Source organism: Pygocentrus nattereri, chromosome 22 (assembly GCF_015220715.1).
Source record: "Pygocentrus nattereri isolate fPygNat1 chromosome 22, fPygNat1.pri, whole genome shotgun sequence".
Classification (NCBI taxonomy): Eukaryota; Metazoa; Chordata; class Actinopteri; order Characiformes; family Serrasalmidae; genus Pygocentrus; species Pygocentrus nattereri.
In genome coordinates this window covers 1137647-1151730 of record NC_051232.1, presented here as the reverse complement: position 1 = coordinate 1151730, position 14084 = coordinate 1137647, and the positions used below count along the sequence as shown (strand labels likewise).

The 14084-nt window shown below is 43.8% G+C and overlaps 1 protein-coding gene and 9 non-coding genes across 10 annotated transcripts in view; all 10 read left to right on the top strand.

The window, feature by feature from the left end:
• The first annotated feature begins 2985 nt into the window (after positions 1-2985).
• On the top strand, positions 2986-3057 carry trnah-gug. Its single transcript has one exon. It is a non-coding gene; the product is annotated as a tRNA-His (tRNA).
• A 357-nt stretch (positions 3058-3414) lies between these two features.
• Positions 3415-3487, top strand: trnar-acg. The gene has a single exon. It is a non-coding gene; the product is annotated as a tRNA-Arg (tRNA).
• A 533-nt stretch (positions 3488-4020) lies between these two features.
• Positions 4021-4093, top strand: trnam-cau. Its single transcript has one exon. It is a non-coding gene; the product is annotated as a tRNA-Met (tRNA).
• An 845-nt stretch (positions 4094-4938) lies between these two features.
• trnah-gug lies at positions 4939-5010 on the top strand. The gene has a single exon. It is a non-coding gene; the product is annotated as a tRNA-His (tRNA).
• A 1844-nt stretch (positions 5011-6854) lies between these two features.
• Positions 6855-6927, top strand: trnar-acg. Its single transcript has one exon. It is a non-coding gene; the product is annotated as a tRNA-Arg (tRNA).
• Positions 6928-8806: 1879 nt separating this feature from the next.
• Positions 8807-8879, top strand: trnar-acg. Its single transcript has one exon. It is a non-coding gene; the product is annotated as a tRNA-Arg (tRNA).
• Positions 8880-9412: 533 nt separating this feature from the next.
• On the top strand, positions 9413-9485 carry trnam-cau. Its single transcript has one exon. It is a non-coding gene; the product is annotated as a tRNA-Met (tRNA).
• Positions 9486-10324: 839 nt separating this feature from the next.
• On the top strand, positions 10325-10396 carry trnah-gug. Its single transcript has one exon. It is a non-coding gene; the product is annotated as a tRNA-His (tRNA).
• Positions 10397-10753: 357 nt separating this feature from the next.
• Positions 10754-10826, top strand: trnar-acg. Its single transcript has one exon. It is a non-coding gene; the product is annotated as a tRNA-Arg (tRNA).
• A 1808-nt stretch (positions 10827-12634) lies between these two features.
• LOC108415229 overlaps positions 12635-14084 on the top strand; it is a 192180-nt gene continuing 190730 nt past the window's right edge. Inside the window, exon 1 of the mRNA XM_037532876.1 lies at positions 12635-12852. The gene's annotated coding sequence lies outside the window, so the exon portion shown is untranslated. The remainder of the gene's footprint in view (positions 12853-14084) is intronic.

Here is a 14084-nt window from a genome sequence, read left to right as displayed (position 1 = left end):
CTAGGGGACCCACTATGTCCATTCCTATCCTCTCAAATGGAGTTTCAATTATAGGAAGAGGATGCAAATGTGCAGTGGGGACTAATCTGCCTGATGTCAATTGGCACTCCTGACATGTTTTACAAAATTCAGTCACATCAGAGTATATGTTTGGCCATATGAAACGTGCACCAATACGAGCTAGTGTTTTATGTTTACCCAAATGTCCTGCCCAGGGTATGGAATGGCCCAGTTTCATTACAGTTAACCTTAGGGCAGCTGGAACAACTAACAACTCAACTTCACCTCTGCGTTGATACAGGATTCCTTTTTTCAAGACATAAGCTTCTTCAGTTATCCCTTTGCCCTTCTGCTTTACCCCATCAATCTCAGACACCTTATTAAACCACGGTTGCAAAGTTGGATCCTGACCCTGCAATGTGGAAATGTTTGATGGTATGACGAGATCTACTGGAGCCTCTGGCTTTGGTAGGGGCTCTTCCTGGTCTACTAATGTTGACCTCAGGAACTTTTCCCTGCGTCTCTGAGCTTTAGGTTTGGTTGGTTTACTGAAGTTAACTTCCACGCTGTCTTTAAAAGGTAATTCTGCTAGAGCCTCTCTTGCACTCTGTGCTCTTGTCATTATCATACACTGTTGAGTTTTAGGAAGCAGGTCTATAATCACTGGAAGGTCCTGGCCTAAAACTACAGGATAAGGTAACTGAGCTACTACTGCCACTGTCATTAGAAATGTTTGCCCATCTACTGTTAAGTAAACCTCAGCAGTGGGGTAACTTCTTTCATCCCCATGTACACAGCTCACCTGTACTCTAGCCTCCTTCCAGTCTTCTCTAGGAACCAAACTTTCCCTTACCAGTGTCTGAGTACTGCCTGTATCCACCAAAGCATTTTCTTGCTGACCATTTATCAGTACTGCAATAGTTGGCCCTATCACCTGTTCATCTACAACTTTTGGTTCTGTTCTGGGAACTGTACACAAAAGGGTTGACTTAGTTGTCCAACGTTGACAGTAGGGTTTAGTATGGCCTAATTCTCCACAATAGAAGCACCTAACTTCTTTATTGGTTCTTTTTATAGGCTTGTCACTTCGAGGTGCACTAGTAGGTAATTTAGGTGGAGAGTGTCTACTCTGAAAGTATGTTCTGCTATAAGCATGACCAAGGCCCTTATCATCCCCTACAGACTTACGGCTGAAGTGCTGGTCTCGGCTGAAGCTGCAGGGTCCTTTACTTCTTCTGGCAGAGATGAAGACTTCGGCCAATTGCACTGCCTCCTCTGCAGTCTTGGGGTTTCGCTCCTTGATCCACACCTCCATCTCTGTGTTCACCATCCGCAGAAATTGCTCCAGGATCATAATTTCAGATATTTCCTTTACTGACTTCTGTTCAGGCCTGACCCATTTTGAGAATAATTCCTTTAGGCGAACATACAATTCACGTGGTGTCTCCCCAGGATAAGCCTCTAGTGCACGAAATCTCTGGCGGTAAATGTCCTGTGTTATTTCATACTTAGCAAGAATAGCAGCTTTGACTTCCTCGTAGTCCTCAGCATGCTCACTGTCCATGGCTACATATGCACTTCGGGCTTTTCCGGTAAGCAGCGGAACTAGCCGAATTGCCCAATCCTCTTTGTGCCAGCGGCAGACCTTTGCAATACGCTCAAAGGTTGCCAGGAAGTGCTCTATGTTGTCCTCTGGAGTCAGGGGATACAGTTTGGGCTCCCTAAAGCCCGGTGGTACTCTCTGCTCCTGCTCTTCTCCTGTTTGGCCACTGGCTCCTTCGTTGGCATCCTCCTCAGGCTGTCCTCGCTGGTCCACCTGCTGTTGCAGTTGTCGGAATTGGTGCTGTAGGCTCTTCCATCGCTGCTCCTGTCGGATGGCTTCTCGCTCCGCCCGCTCATCCCTTGCAGCTTGGCTCTCCATGAACCCCTGGAGCATCTCAGCTAGCTCTTGCAGTGATGTGTCTGATGCAATGGCTGTTGCTTTTCTCTGCTTTACTTCACTGGGACTGGAATCTTTGCCTGAGCTGTCCGCCATACCTCGACTTCTCAGGATCATACCACAACACCTTTAAGTGGCAAAATCTCACGAGAAACAGTTCCTGATACTCTGAGAAATGTCTGAAAATGTTATGCCCCCTGGAAAAACTGTAGTACTTCTGACACCACTTGTGATGGTCCGACGGAAAAGACACGTGGGTACGTTCCAGTTTGGGGTGCAAAAATCGGTGTTTATTAAATCCCAGTGAAAAACCAAACAAAAAAACAAAAATGCAATTTATCCAATGCCAAAAAGAAAAATATTTACAAATATATACAGCTTAATATGAATAGTCAGTTATTCAATCACAACTTGAGAGGGTTTCAGGCTTCAACCACATTCCATTACCTCTCCCACAAGACTAGCTCATTCTGGTCCATCTAGGGCTTTTATAGAGCTAAACAGTAAGTGCTATGACTTCACTTCCGGTTTTTGCGCGGGAAAGTTCACTATAAAAACACAGCAAACAAAGGGTCCTGTTTTCCTCCCTGACTGAAAACACGGCTACCTTCCTCTGGAGTCTATTCACAGGTAAGTACTTGTTGCCTTCCCCAAGTGTTTCAATAATGTTAGTTTATAATATATGTTTCATTACATCAGTAAATCAGTCTAAATTTACAAATAATAAAACATTCACATTCACCATTAAGTTTTGTTTCTTTTCTCTGCAGGTTTACTCTTGTTCTCCAGCATAACCACTCAATCAATAAATGCTATTTAAAAACAGTTTGTGTCTCTGAGTATGAAATGTCACCATTACCTAGAAAATTTAAACATATGTACATTGTGGCGGAGGGCAGCTCCGTCACAGAGCTTTCATAATGATCCAAAAGTGCCATTCCACAACGTATGAGCATTTGAGATGTGACAAGCAGAGGCCCTAATGCCTGGATGTCAAAAGAGATGGAGAAGGAATGCAAGCGCAAGCGTCATGTGAGTGGTGGGTAGCCGTGATCGTATAGTGGTTAGTACTCTGCGTTGTGGCCGCAGCAACCCCGGTTCGAATCCGGGTCACGGCAACCTTTTGACTGTAGAGCTTCGATGCTGGCTTTGGAACATCGTCTACCTTCTGGCCTGCGCTTCTCAAAATACCTCTTGGAATTTCCTCTTTGGAAACTTGACTGGAAAGCTTGGGGGCAAGTCCCATGTGATCTAACGGCTAGGATGCCTGGTTTTCACCTGGGCAGTTCGGCTTTGACTATCAGACGGGGGAAGCTGTTTGACCAAAACGTCTAACGGACAGGAGCCTACATTGTGTCTTCAGAGTTCTTGTGTCATAGCAGGGCTTTTGCGGGACCAGCTTAGATGCTGGCTCTGCAGTCTCAGGCAAACTAGGTGTTCTGTTGACCAACACCTCTAGCAGAGGTGAAGCGAGAGGGCCAGTGGCGCAATGGATAACGCGTCTGACTACGGATCAGAAGATTCTAGGTTCGACTCCTGGCTGGCTCGTCCTTTTGAGTTTTTTTGACATGGCTCTGCCAACCAAACTTAACTCTGCTTTGCCCGCTCCTTAGAAACAGGCGGACTATAATAAATCACTAAGTGTATGGCCAAGACTATACACCATTATGTAGGCTGTACCTGATAAACATGCCAAACGCGTGTCGCTATGAAGTAAGGGATCCTAAGAAACTTTCAAGCTACTGCGTATGGGAGAACAAACCTGAACAGCTGGTCTAGATCAAAGCCATACATGCAACTGACATGTAAACCTGCAACGCTTGGTTCTGATGCTGAAAATGTGCAAGTGATGTCTGATTTACCTGCTCATGAAAAGAGACAGAGTGCTTCAGAGACGTTTGATTGATTGCCTTCATATTCCTCATGTATTACCTGACAAGTGCTTCTTTGGCTTACCCTACATGTATCCCTGTCCTGGTGGGGTTAGTAGTTTCCTGCCTTGATCGGGCAAAGCAGCTGGCTGCCAGCGGCCAGAGTCAGGAGGATGCCGCTACGGTGCAAAACCATTCATGTGCTTCCATGCCTCGTTAGCGCAGTAGGTAGCGCGTCAATCTCATAATCTGAAGGTCGTGAGTTCGATCCTCACACGGGGCAATGAAACTTTTAAAAATCACTCACTGTTTGGCCAACGGCATCATCTTCTTAATGATCGCTGCCGCACAAGCAAAGTTTGGGCCTCAAATATGTCATATCACCTCCAGTATGAACATGGAAACTTTCTTGATGTTTTAAGTGCACCTAGCTTTTGAGTTCCTCACAACAGCTAGCAATGCAAAAAGGGAACCACTTCCCACCATGCTACCTTTGTGATCTTACAATGCGACTGTGACTATGGGGCGCTTTCTGTTTGTAGGATTTGTTGATCTTGGTGTAGCTGCATTCCCTAATACACCGGTGCCTTCGTCGAGTGAACGGTGGCAGCAAGCAGTTTAGCCGTGTGCAGCGGGCCTGGAACTGGGCCCGGTAGCCAACGCCCGTACAACACCATAGGCAACAGCACATCATGGCCTTTTGCCATGCTTGGGTCTTGTTTGCTGGGCCGTGGAGGGTTAACCCCTCTGATGCTAACGGTACTAGGGGAATGGAACAATCGTGTCTTCGTAGAGCATTGTCGTGCACTAGTAACAATGCAACTTAAACTGATACATCAGGCACTAATGGGTCATTTGTGGGCAATAAGCAAACCAATCTCATAAAGTGTTTTGCTTTGTCGAGTCTGGTAGTCAGAAAAACATGACTTATTCCCTTAAAATATGGCAAACATGGCTGCTCCTACAACTGTAGAATGGAAAATGTGAGAGGGAGCTTTCATCATGATCCAAAAGTGCCATTCCACAACGTATGAGCATTTGAGATGTGACAAGCAGAGGCCCTAATGCCTGGATGTCAAAAGAGATGGAGAAGGAATGCAAGCACAAGCGTCACGTGAGTGGTGGGGAGCCGTGATCGTATAGTGGTTAGTACTCTGCGTTGTGGCCGCAGCAACCCCGGTTCGAATCCGGGTCACGGCAACCTTTTGACTGTAGAGCTTCGATGCTGGCTTTGGAACATCGTCTAACTTCTGGCCTGCGCTTCTCAAAATACCTCTTGGAATTTCCTCTTTGGAAACTTGACTGGAAAGCTTGGGGTCAAGTCCCATGTGATCTAACGGCTAGGATGCCTGGTTTTCACCTGGGCAGTTCGGCTTTGACTATTTCTAATCTTCCTTTTCTTGCAAAAATTCTGGAGAAAGTCGTTGCTTCTCAGCTCCATTCATACCTCAGTACACATAATCTCTATGAACAATTCCAATCTGGTTTCCGCCCCCACCACAGTACTGAAACAGCTTTGTTAAGGATCACCAATGACCTTTTGATGGCAGCTGATTCTGGTTTTGTCACTATTCTCATCCTGCTGGATCTCAGCGCAGCATTTGATACTATTTCTCATGATATCCTTCTGAACAGATTAGCATCCATCGGTATTAGTCAAACTCCGCTTGCATGGTTTAGTTCATATCTTTCTGGCCGCACTCAGTTTCTTCAGTTTAAATCTCATTCCTCTAGTTTGTTTCCTGTTGCTGCTGGTGTGCCCCAGGGTTCCGTACTAGGGCCCCTTTTATTTATTATTTATTTGCTCCCCCTTGGCTACATATTTCGCAAATATAATATCAATTTTCATTGTTATGCTGATGACACCCAGCTCTACATTTCCTCTAAACCTACTTCATCTCTACCACCTTCCTCCATTTCGCACTGTCTGATGGAAATTCAGTCATGGTTTTCCTTTAATTTTCTTAAACTCAATAGTAAGAAAACAGAAGTTTTACTTGTTGGCACTCCTTCCACTTTAACCAAATCTCCGAATTTTCCCATTATTATTGATAATTCTCATGTATATCCTTCCCCTCAGGTAAAGAGTCTGGGTGTCATACTTGATAGTACGCTTTCTTTTTCATCTCATATTAATTCTATCACCCGTTCTGCCTACTTTCACTTGCGTAACATTAACCGACTTCGTCCCTTTCTTACTTCTCATGCTGCTGCTGTCCTTGTCCATAGCCTTATCACATCCAAGTTAGATTACTGCAACTCTCTTCTGTTTGGTCTCCCGAATAAGACTCTCCACAAACTGAAACTTCTCCAGAACTCTGCTGCCCGGGTCATTACTCGTACTCCACCCAGAAAACACATCACCCCGGTTCTGCAACAGCTCCACTGGTTACCCATTGAAGCTAGAATTAATTTTAAAATTTTAACTCTCACATTCAAATCCATTCATAACCTTGCTCCTCCTTACCTGTCTGAACTGTTACACATCTCTACTCCGTCCCGTTCCCTCAGATCCTCATCCTCCACCCATCTTTTTGTTCCTTCTGCCCGTCTTGTTACTATGGGCAACAGAGCCTTTAGTCGCTGTGCCCCTCAGCTTTGGAATTCCCTCCCCCCAGTTATTAGGAATGCAGAATCTCTTCTCTCTTTTAAATCTCTATTGAAAACATACCTGTTTAAGCAAGCATATTCTCTTTAAACTGGTTTGTTGTTTTACCGTGACTCTTTTAGTGTTGTTTTATTTTGACGTATTCAAATGATTGTTGACTCACATGTATTATTATTGTTGCTTTTTCCTGTTTTGTAAGGTGACCTTGGGTTTTTGAAAGGCGCCATGAAATAAAATGTATTATTATTATTATTATTATTATCAGACGGGGGAAGCTGTTTGACCAAAACGTCTAACGGACATGAGCCTACATTGTGTCTTCAGAGTTCTTGTGTCATAGCAGGGCTTTTGCGGGACCAGCTTAGATGCTGGCTCTGCAGTCTCAGGCAAACTAGGTGTTCTGTAGACCAACACCTCTAGCAGAGGTGAAGCGTGAGGGCCAGTTGCGCAATGGATAACGCGTCTGACTACGGATCAGAAGATTCTAGGTTCGACTCCTGGCTGGCTCGTCCTTTTGAGTTTTTTTGACATGGCTTTGCCAACCAAACTTAACTCTGCTTTGCCCGCTCCTTAGAAACAGGCGGACTATAATAAATCACTAAGTGTATGGCCAAGACTATACACCATTATGTAGGCTGTACCTGATAAACATGCCAAACGCGTGTCGCTATGAAGTAAGGGATCCTAAGAAACTTTCAAGCTACTGCGTATGGGAGAACAAACCTGAACAGCTGGTCTAGATCAAAGCCATACATGCAACTGACATGTAAACCTGCAACGCTTGGTTCTGATGCTGAAAATGTGCAAGTGATGTCTGATTTACCTGCTCATGAAAAGAGAGAGAGTGCTTCAGAGACGTTTGATTGATTGCCTTCATATTCCTCATGTATTACCTGACAAGTGCTTCTTTGGCTTACCCTACATGTATCCCTGTCCTGGTGGGGTTAGTAGTTTCCTGCCTTGATCGTGCAAAGCAGCTGGCTGCCAGCGGCCAGAGTCAGGAGGATGCCGCTACGGTGCAAAAACATTCATGTGCTTCCGTGCCTCATTAGCGCAGTAGGTAGCGCGTCAGTCTCTTATCTAAAGGTCGTGAGTTCGATCCTCATACGGGGCAGTGAAACTTTTAAAAATCACTCACTGTTTGGCCAACGGCATCATCTTCTTAATGGTCGCTGCCGCACAAGCAAAGTTTGGGCCTCAAATATGTCATATCACCTCCAGTATGAACATGGAAACTTTCTTGATGTTTTAAGTACACCTAGCTTTTGAGTTCCTCACAACAGCTAGCAATGCAAAAAGGGAACCACATCCCAACATGCTACCTTTGTGATCTTACAATGTGACTGTGACTATGGGGCACTTTCTGTTTGTAGGAATTGTTGATCTTTGTGTAGCTGCATTCCTGAATACACAGGTGCCTTCGTCGAGTGAACGGTGGCAGCAAGCAATTTAGCCGTGTGCAGCGGGCCTGGAACTGGGCTCGGTAGCCAACGCCCGGACAACACCATAGGCAACAGCACATCATGGCCTTTTGCCATGCTTGGGTCTTGTTTGCTGGGCCGTGGAGGGTTAACCCCTCTGATGCTAACGGTACTAGGGGAATGGAACAATCGTGTCTTCGTAGAGCATTGTCGTGCACTAGTAACAATGCAACTTAAACTGATACATCAGGCACTAATGGGTAATTTGTGGGCAATAAGCAAACCAATCCCATAAAGTGTTTTGCTTTGTCGATTCTGGTAGTCAGAAAAACATGACTTATTCCCTTAAAATATGGCAAACATGGCTGCTCCTACAACTGTAGAATGGAAAATGTGAGAGGGAGCTTTCATCATGATCCAAAAGTGCCATTCCACAACGTATGAGCATTTGAGATGTGACAAGCAGAGGCCCTAATGCCTGGATGTCAAAAGAGATGGAGAAGGAATGCAAGCGCAAGCGTCATGTGAGTGGTGGGTAGCCGTGATCGTATAGTGGTGAGTACTCTGCGTTGTGGCCGCAGCAACCCCAGTTCGAATCCGGGTCACGGCAACCTTTTGACTGTAGAGCTTCGATGCTGGCTTTGGAACATCGTCTACCTTCTGGCCTGCGCTTCTCAAAATACCTCTTGGAATTTCCTCTTTGGAAACTTGACTGGAAAGCTTGGGGGCAAGTCCCATGTGATCTAACGGCTAGGATGCCTGGTTTTCACCTGGGCAGTTCGGCTTTGACTATCAGACGGGGGAAGCTGTTTGACCAAAACCTCTAACGGACAGGAGCCTACGTTGTGTCTTCAGAGTTCTTGTGTCATAGCAGGGCTTTTGCGGGACCAGCTTAGATGCTGGCTCTGCAGTCTCAGGCAAACTAGGTGTTCTGTTGACCAACACCTCTAGCAGAAGTGAAGCGAGAGGGCCAGTGGCGCAATGCATAGCGCGTCTGACTACGGATCAGAAGATTCTAGGTTCGACTCCTGGCTGGCTCATCCTTTTGAGTTTTTTTGACATGGCTCTGCCAACCAAACTTAACTCTGCTTTACCCGCTCCTTAGAAACAGGCGGACTATAATAAATCACTAAGTGTATGGCCAAGACTATACACCATTATGTAGGCTGTACCTGATAAACATGCCAAACGCGTGTCGCTATGAAGTAAGGGATCCTAAGAAACTTTCAAGCTACTGCGTATGGGAGAACAAACCTGAACAGCTGGTCTAGATCAAAGCCATACATGCAACTGACATGTAAACCTGCAACGCTTGGTTCTGATGCTGAAAATGTGCAAGTGATGTCTGATTTACCTGCTCATGAAAAGAGACAGAGTGCTTCAGAGACGTTTGATTGATTGCCTTCATATTCCTCATGTATTACCTGACAAGTGCTTCTTTGGCTTACCCTACATGTATCCCTGTCCTGGTGGGGTTAGTAGTTTCCTGCCTTGATCGTGCAAAGCAGCTGGCTGCCAGCGGCCAGAGTCAGGAGGATGCCGCTACGGTGCAAAACCATTCATGATCTCCCATGCCTAGTTAGCGCAGTAGGTAGCGCGTCAGTCTCATAATCTGAAGGTCGTGAGTTCGATCCTCACACGGGGCAATGAAACTTTTAAAAATCACTCACTGTTTGGCCAACGGCATCATCTTCTTAATGGTCGCTGCCGCACAAGCAAAGTTTGGGCCTCAAATATGTCATATCACCTCCAGTATGAACATGGAAACTTTCTTGATGTTTTAAGTGCACCTAGCTTTTGAGTTCCTCACAACAGCTAGCAATGCAAAAAGGGAACCACTTCCCACCATGCTACCTTTGTGATCTTACAATGCGACTGTGGGGCGCTTTCTGTTTGTAGGATTTGTTGATCTTGGTGTAGCTGCATTCCTGAATACACAGGTGCCTTCGTCGAGTGAACGGTGGCAGCAAGCAGTTTAGCAGTGTGCAGCGGGCCTGGAACTGGGCCCGGTAGCCAACGCCCGTACAACACCATAGGCAACAGCACATCATGGCCTTTTGCCATGCTTGGGTCTTGTTTGCTGGGCCGTGGAGGGTTAACCCCTCTGATGCTAACGGTACTAGGGGAATGGAACAATCGTGTCTTTGTAGAGCATTGTCGTGCACTAGTAACAATGCAACTTAAACTGACACATCAGGCACTAATGGGTAATTTGTGGGCAATAAGCAAACCAATCTCATAAAGTGTTTTGCTTTGTCGATTATGGTAGTCAGAAAAACATGACTTATGCCCTTAAAATATGGCAAACATGGCTGCTCCTACAACTGTAGAATGGAAAATGTGAGAGGGAGCTTTCATCATGATCCAAAAGTGCCATTCCACAACGTATGAGCATTTGAGATGTGACAAGCAGAGGCCCTAATGCCTGGATGTCAAAAGAGATGGAGAAGGAATGCAAGCGCAAGCGTCATGTGAGTGGTGGGTAGCCGTGATCGTATAGTGGTTAGTACTCTGCGTTGTGGCCGCAGCGACCCCGGTTCAAATCCGGGTCACGGCAACCTTTTGACTGTAGAGCTTCGATGCTGGCTTTGGAACATCATCTACCTTCTGGCCTGCGCTTCTCAAAATACCTCTTGGAATTTCCTCTTTGGAAACTTGACTGGAAAGCTTGGGGGCAAGTCCCATGTGATCTAACGGCTAGGATGCCTGGTTTTCACCTGGGCAGTTCGGCTTTGACTATCAGACGGGGGAAGCTGTTTGACCAAAACGTCTAACGGACAGGAGCCTACATTGTGTCTTCAGAGTTCTTGTGTCATAGCAGGGCTTTTGCGGGAACAGCTTAGATGCTGGCTCTGCAGTCTCAGGCAAACTAGGTGTTCTGTTGACCAACACCTCTAGCAGAGGTGAAGCGAGAGGGCCAGTGGCGCAATGGATAACGCGTCTGACTACGGATCAGAAGATTCTAGGTTCGACTCCTGGCTGGCTCGTCCTTTTGAGTTTTTTTGACATGGCTCTGCCAACCAAACTTAACTCTGCTTTGCCCGCTCCTTAGAAACAGCTGGACTATAATAAATCACTAAGTGTATGGCCAAGACTATACACCATTTTGTAGGCTGTACCTGATAAACATGTCAAACGCGTGTCGCTATGAAGTAAGGGATCCTAAGAAACATTTAAGCTACTGCGTATGGGAGAACAAACCTGAACAGCTGGTCTAGATCAAAGCCATACATGCAACTGACATGTAAACCTGCAACGCTTGGTTCTGATGCTGAAAATGTGCAAGTGATGTCTGATTTACCTGCTCATGAAAAGAGACAGAGTGCTTCAGAGACGTTTGATTGATTGCCTTCATATTCCTCATGTATTACCTGACAAGTGCTTCTTTGGCTTACCCTACATGTATCCCTGTCCTGGTGGGGTTAGTAGTTTCCTGCCTTGATCGGGCAAAGCAGCTGGCTGCCAGCGGGTAGAGTCAGGAGGATGCCGCTACGGTGCAAAACCATTCATTTGTTTCGAAGCCTCATTAGCGCAGTAGGTAGTGCGTCAGTCTCATAATCTGAAGGTCGTGAATTCGATCATCTCACGGGGCATTGAAACTTTTAAAAATCACTCAATGTTTGGCCAACGGCATCATCTTCTTAATGGTCGCTGCCGCACAAGCAAAGTTTGGGCCTCAAATATGTCATATCACCTCCAGTATGAACATGGAAACTTTCTTCATGTTTCAAGTGCACCTAGCTTTTGAGTTCTTCACAACAGCTAGCAATGCAAAAAGGGAACCACTTCCCAAGATGCTAACTTTGTGATCTTACAATGTGACTGTGACTATGTGGAATGAGGCACTGTCCTGCCTCATTCATGTTGGGTGGTTTAATATCTTAATACTAACATCCCATCCACTACAAGCAGAAGTCGGTCTTTTCAGAGGCTGTGAAAAGCACAACTGTAGCTCAGCTCTTCAGCACCATCAGCTCAGATTCACTCCGAATCAGATGCTCACTGCTGTTCACTTTGTGTCAGTAATATTAGGAATATTCAAGTGCATATACTTCATTGTATTGATTTGAAATTTCACATGATGTTAAACTATTATTATCCAGGTGAATTCGTAGTATTTTTGTGTCTTTTTTAAACTCTAAATTTTATGTACTGAGGAAAAACATCTTTCATTGTTTAAATGTATGTTTTAATGCATTTAAAAATATATAATTAAATATAGTTAAACTAAATATTAATATACCATATTAACACATTTCAATATTTTTAATTCTGATTATTTTATTGATCATTTGATTGTTTTTTGTTTGGTTAGTTTTTGCTCATTTTAGTAGTAAACTGTAAGACATTAAACACTGCTTATTAGAGTATATAACCTGATATAAAAACATAAGTAAACATGGTATGTATGGAGTGCTGAGTGTACCATCACCGCTTCACCCGATAGCATATACAGAACCTTTTAAACAATTACCAACAATTTTCACCAATTTACTTTAATAAAAGATTTTTTTCACACACAGTTAAAGATAAAATATTTGCAACCCGACAAATGAATAACAATGAGAAAATAAACAGTGGACAAACTGTGCCCATCCTTTATTAATATAAAAGCAATAGGCTATAAGATGTGTCACATTCATCGTACTCCTACATGTGTTTAATGTAAAACCATAAAGAGTTTTATAAAAATTTAGAGAGTGAATTATTAATATGCACATTCATTAATATGAACTGAAACGTATTGAGCGCTGGAAACTTTTATTTTGAAAAATATCCTCCCGGTTGTGGTCTGTTGTTGCTGTGTTCCCACAGCGTGTTGTGTTTGGGGGAAGCTCTGAAGCGGAGACTCAGTCTGAGGTTAAAGAGCTGTAAGTGCTGCTTTAAGCTGCTTTCAGTCCTTATATGTCAGCGTAACTGACTGATGAGTGTTTTTAAATGTCTGTTAGAGCCTCACTGATGGAGGTGCTGCTCGTCCTGCAGGGGTTTAGAGGAGGAGCTGCAGTAAAGTCGGTAGGTCGGTAAAGTTGGGCTGATGTTGGATATTCAGCGGATATTCGCGTCTGGTAAAACAGACAACAAACTACAGTCATTTCATTTCGTCAGAGTTCTCGATCTTTCCATTTCGCCGAGGACTTTTGGTGAAAATGTGTTCTGTCGAATTGTGCTGCTTTGTCGAAAAATGCTACCGTAGCGTTAATCGTCAGCAGACTCTATCGATCTGCGCTACTCCATCGAGAAATGCTACCTTATCGGTTTGCACTTCCAGTTGTGTGTTTCCCATTAAATAGAGCCTAACTCAGTATTATGACGCATTTAATTACAAAATCAAGTGCGTGCACTGTATGGACAAGGGAAGCATGGATTTAAATCCATTATAACGTCCTTATTAAATATTTTCCATGTGTAGCATATCTCGATAGACTAATATCATATGTCAAATAGTGCATCCCTTATCGAAAAATGCTTCCAGTACAGACCCATCACTACTTACTCTGTGTGCACCGTATGGACAAGGGAAGCATGGATATGCAGTTTATTATAACTTCTTTATTATAACTTCTGTATACAAACCATATATGCATATATATATATATATATATATATATATATATATATACACACACACACACACATATAAACTAATATTATGCACACACACACACACATATAAACTAATATTATATATATATATATATATATATATATATATATATATATATATACACACACACACACATATATATAAACTTTAAACAGTGACTATTTGACATTTTTTACATACATATGTAAGACAAGTGTCTTTGTTGTATTCAGCACATTCAAAATGTGCCCACCTACTGCAGAAATCACACTGCACCTACCCCCACCCCCCCCAAAAAAAAGCCATTAGGTACATATTAGTACTCTACTCTAATACTACTCTAGTTGTCTAATAATACAAAGTATGCTTATGTTATACGTTACCATTTCAATCATGCTCTTGTCTGCATCATTTTCTAGCAAGGAGCATACCACACAGTACTCATCTGCATTCCCAATAAACTATGGTTTTAAAATGTAGCAACTTCACTCATTCTCTAGAAATAATCATGTGGTAAAGAGTCTCTGCAGTAGCTTTACAGTACATGACACAGATTGATAGTAAGTTACATTACCTTTGTGTCAGATGATGGAATATGGATTTCTATGGATTTTGACTAAATAAAACTTGATGGCACTGCTTTCATGCAGTTTTTGATACC